Raw genomic sequence first — 5,117 nt, 5'->3', positions numbered from 1 at the left:
GCAGAACCCCCCTCTGAGTGCTGAGCACAGCGCCCCAGTCTGGCCTCTGATGGGGGCCGCGTCCCCGCCAGTCTGGGCTACCAGGCTCTGATGGACCTGTCTGCCGGGAACGTCTCTCATTCGTGCTTGACCCCGGGTATACTTTTGGCCGTCCCAGCGTCCTGTGGCGAGGAGTTCCCCAGGTCGCCTGAGCGTCGGGGAGAGGAAGCGCTGCCTTGGGTTTGGTTTACACCTGCTGCTGATTCGCTTCACGGCTGACCCCGGGTTCGAGTGTGATTATACCTGCTGCAATTTCAGGGCAAAGTGGAACAGCTCTGCGGGTGCCCCTCACTCCCGACCCGCAACCCCTGCTAGCCCAGCCCTGCCCCCTGCAGCTCTGACCCACCAGCCCCTCTCCCCTCCCGGAGCCCGGGGAGAGAACCCAGAGTCCTGGCTCCCAGCCCCCCCTGCTCTAACCCAGCAGCCCCCATTCCCCTCCCCGAGCCGGGGAGAGAACCCAGGAGTCCTGCCTCCCAGCCCCCACTGCTCTAACCCAGCGGCCCCCACTCCCCTCCTGGAGCCGGGGAGAGAACCCAGGAGTCCTGGCTCCCAGCCCCCCCTGCTCTAACCCAGCGGCCCCCACTCCCCTCCCCGAGCCGGGGAGAGAACCCAGGAGTCCTGCCTCCCAGTCCCCCCTGCTCTAACCAGCAGCCCCCACTCCCCACCCGGAGCGGGGAGAGAACCCAGGAGTCCTGGCTCCCAGCCCCCCTGCTCTAACCCAGCGGCCCCCACTCCCCTCCCCGAGCCGGGAGAGAACCCAGGAGTCCTGCCTCCCAGCCCCCATCCCATTCTCTCCTTCCTTTCTCTCATCCCCTCTCTCTCCGCCGCCCCCCCCGCTTCTCCCCTCTGGGCTGTGTGTTTTTTTTTGGGGGGGGGGGCTGCAGCCCCGCAAACGGCGAGTTTCCTTTAAGACCCCGTGACGCGCGCTATGATGCATCTGGGCTGAGCACGGGGAGGGGGGGCAGCCCCCCCACCCCGAACCCCCCCCCCGTCCTAGCCCAGAGCGACTCCAGCTGATCCCCCCCATCTCCCTTCCTTTCCTGCCACCATTGAACGACACGTCCCTGCTTCAGCGCCCCCCCCCCGCACACCCCACCCTGCTGGGGAGGAGGGGCCCCTCCCAGGGAGAGAGAAAGGGGGGGGCTTTGATTGCCTTCGCCTCCCTCTGGGTTATTTTCACTGCGATCCTTCCGGCCCCCCCCACAGAGCCTGCATCCCCCCCCCATACACACACACACCCCGCTCCTCGCTGGGGGGGTCTCTACTCTGCTGACATACGCAGCCCCCCCTACGAGCTCCGCTCCCTGCCTCCTCCCCCCCCCCCAGCCAGGCCGCCTCCTTCTCCCTCCCTCCCCCCCCCACACGCCCGCCCCCACCCGCCCCATGGCCGCTGCCTGAGGCTCTGGGAGATGCGGAGCCTCGCTCGGCGCTAGACCCGGCCAGGGGGGCCGCCGGGGAGGGAGGGGGGGCCCCCGGCCTGCAGCAGCTGGCAGAGGTAAGAGGGGGTGCGGGGGGGGAGGGAAATGCGGCCCCCGCCCTGTCCCCTGGGTCTTCTCCATCCTTCGCCGTTCCCCGGTCATCCGTCCCCCCCTTCCCTGCCCCCCAACATCTGTCTTTGTCACCCCTTTGTCACCCCTTCCCCGATCACCCACCCCCCCATCTCCCCTTCCCTCCCCTGGGTCTTCTCCATCCCCCCATCTTCCTCCGTCCCGGTCTTCCCCATCCCCTGTCTCCCCCCCACCTCCATCCATCCGTCCCCCCTTCCCTCTCCTGGCTCGTCTCCATTTCTCCCTGTCTCCATCCTTTCTTCCCGGCCTCCTGTCCCTCCATTTCTCCCTTCCTCCATCCTTTCTTCCCGGCCTCCTGTCCCTCCATTTCTCCCTTCCTCCATCCTTTCTTCCCGGCCTCCTGTCCCTCCATTTCTCCCTTCCTCCATCCTTTCTTCCCTGCTTCCTATCCCTCCATTTCCCCCATCTCCATCCTTTCTTCCCGGCCTCCTGTCCCTCCATTTCTCCCTTCCTCCATCCTTTCTTCCCGGCCTCCTGTCCCTCCATTTCTCCCTTCCTCCATCCTTTCTTCCCTGCCTCCTATCCTCCATTTCCCCCGTCTCCATCCTTTCTTCCCTGCTTCCTATCCCTCCATTTCCCCCATCTCCATCCTTTCTTCCCGGCCTCCTGTCCTCCATTTCTCCCCTTCCTCCATCCTTTCTTCCCGGCCTCCTGTCCCTCCATTTCTCCCTTCCTCCATCCTTTCTTCCCGGCCTCCTATCCCTCCATTTCCCCCATCTCCATCCTTTCTTCCCTGCCTCCTATCCCTCCATTTGCCCCTGTCTCCATCCTTTCTTCCTGGCCTTTTATCCCTCCATTTGCCCCTGTCTCCATCCTTTCTTCCCGGCCTCCTATCCCTCCATTTGCCCCTGTCTCCATCCTTTCTTCCCGGCCTCCTGTCCCTCCATTTCCCCCTGTCTCCATCCTTTCTTCCCGGCCTCCTATCCCTCCATTTGCCCCTGTCTCCATCCTTTCTTCCTGGCCCTCCTGTCCCTCCATTTGCCCCTGTCTCCATCCTTTCTTCCCGGCCTCCTGTCCCTCCATTTCCCCCATCTCCATCCTTTCTTCCCTGCCTCCTATCCCTCCATTTGCCCCGTCTCCATCCTTTCTTCCCAGCCTCCTATCCCTCCATTTCTCCCTTCCTCCATCCTCTCTTCTTGGCCCCCATCCCTCCATTTCTCCCCTCCTCCATCCTTTCTTCCTGGCCTCCTGTCCCTCCATTTCTCCCTTCCTCCATCCTTTCTTCCTGGCCTCCTGTCCCTCCATTTCTCCCTTCCTCCATCCTTTCTTCCTGGTCTCCTGTCCCTCCATTTCTCCCTTCCTCCATCCTTTCTTCCTGGTCTCCTATCCCTCCATTTCTCCCCTCCTCCATCCTTTCTTCCTGGTGCTCTCTCCCTCCACCCCTGGCCTTTTATCCCTCCCTTTCTCCCTGGCTCCATCCTGCCTTCACCTGTCTCTATGGCTCTCACTCCCTATGTCTCTTCCTGCTCCCCCCATTTACAGATCTGCCCCCTCGGACGGCCAACCCTCCCTGCAGCCCACAACCCCCCCATCTCCTCTAAGCCCCCCCATCTAAACTCCCTACTCCCTCCCCCACCGCAGCCCTACCACCGCCTCCTGCCCTCCCCCACCTCCTCTGTCCCCCCACAACCGCCCCCAAACATGACCCACCCCCCTCCACCCCAAGTCCCCAGCTCTCCCCTCTCCTGCCCTCCACCCACGACCACTGCGTTGCCTGTTACCTCTGACCCCAGGGGGACCCCTCCCCTGCCAGAGCCCTGAGCCCCCCAGGGAGCCCTCTATTGATCCCCAGACACCCCATGTCTGTCCAGCCCCATACAGCTTCTATCGATCTCTCCCCAGACACCCCCTCTACCTACCTATCTCTCCCCATACGCCCCTCTGTCTACCTATCTCTCCCATAAGACCCCTCTATCTATCAATCTCTCCCAGACACCCCTCTATCTATCTATCTATCCCCAGACACCCCTCTATCTATCTATCTATCTATCTATCTATCTATCTATCTATCTATCTCTCCCCAGACACCCCCTATCTATCTATCTATCTATCTATCTATCTCTCCCCAGACACCCCCTTATCTATCTATCCCCAGACACCCCTCTATCTATCTATCTATCTATCTATCTCTCCCCAGACACCCCCCTATCTATCTATCTATCTATCTCTCCCCAGACACCCCCTTATCTATCTATCCCCAGACACCCCTCTATCTATCTATCTATCTATCTATCTATCTATCTATCTATCTCTCCCAGACACCCCCCTATCTATCTATCCCCAGACACCCCTCTGTCTATCTATCGATCTCTCCCCAGACACCCCCTCTACCAACCTATCTCTCCCCATATGCCCCTCTGTCTACCTATCTCTCCCATAAGACCCCTCTATCTATCAATCTCTCCCCAGACACCCCCTCTATCTATCTATCTATCTATCTATCTATCTATCTATCTATCTATCTATCCCCAGACACCCCTCTATCTATCTATCTGTCCCCAGACACCCCTCTATCTATCGATCTACTATCTCTCCCCAGACACCCCCTTATCTATCTATCTATCCACACCCTTGCCCTACTTTTCACACCCCCTTTCCCTGTTCCTCCCTCCCTCCCCCCGCACCCCACTCTACCCAGGGGTGACTCTCTCATGCTCTTCCCCCATCCCCGTTTCCCAGCCCCCCGCAAGGGACCGACCCCGCCCCGACTCTTTCCCCCGTGGAAGAACACCCCTGTGGGGATGCTCTGGGGGTGGGGGGGTTGGGGATGTGGAGAATGGCCCAACCCCAGATCTGAATGTATCCCCCCCCCCGCCCCAACAAAGAAAAATTCCCATCCCCAGGCTGGGGGAAGAAATGTGGGCCCAGAAGGCTGAGACCAAGGCTGGACAGGGGGGAACGGAGCGAAAGAGTAGATCTGGGGGGGGAAGAAACGATGGACAGAGATTCTGGCGGGATTGAGTGGGCAGGGAGGGGGAGCCAGGACTCCTGGGTTCTCTCCCCGGCTCTGGGAGGGGAGTGGGGCCTAGTGGTCAGAGCAGGGGGGGCAGGGAGCCAGGACTCCTGGGTTCTCTCCCCGGCTCTGGGAGGGGAGTGGGGCCTAGTGGTCAGAGCAGGGGGGGCGGGGAGCCAGGACTCCTGGGTTCTCTCCCCGGCTTGGGGGGGGGGGCGGCGGGAGTGAAGCAGAATCTCCCTGCTCCGGAACTCCAGTTGCCAGGGCGACGCATGGCTACCGGTTCATATTGCCACGGCAACGGGGCCTTGGCTGGGAGGAAGAGGGATGAGTGGGGAGGCTGGAATCCAGCGTGCGCAGCCCCCCCCCGTGCCGGCCCCCCGGAGAGCCGGGGGGGGCGGGGGGCCCCCGCCCAGGGGCTGCGGGTCGGGAGTGAGGGGCTGGGGCCCCGCAGCCAAACCCATCAGTGAACCCATCCCCATCCCCCTCCGCCCCCCATCGACCCATCCCCCTCCGCCCCCCATCGACCCATCCCCATCTGCATCCGCCCCCCATCT

This window comes from Lepidochelys olivacea (assembly GCF_965140295.1).
Source record: "Lepidochelys olivacea isolate rLepOli2 genome assembly, chromosome: 28".
In the NCBI taxonomy this organism is placed as follows: Eukaryota; Metazoa; Chordata; order Testudines; family Cheloniidae; genus Lepidochelys; species Lepidochelys olivacea.
Note: the sequence above shows the minus strand (reverse complement) of the source record.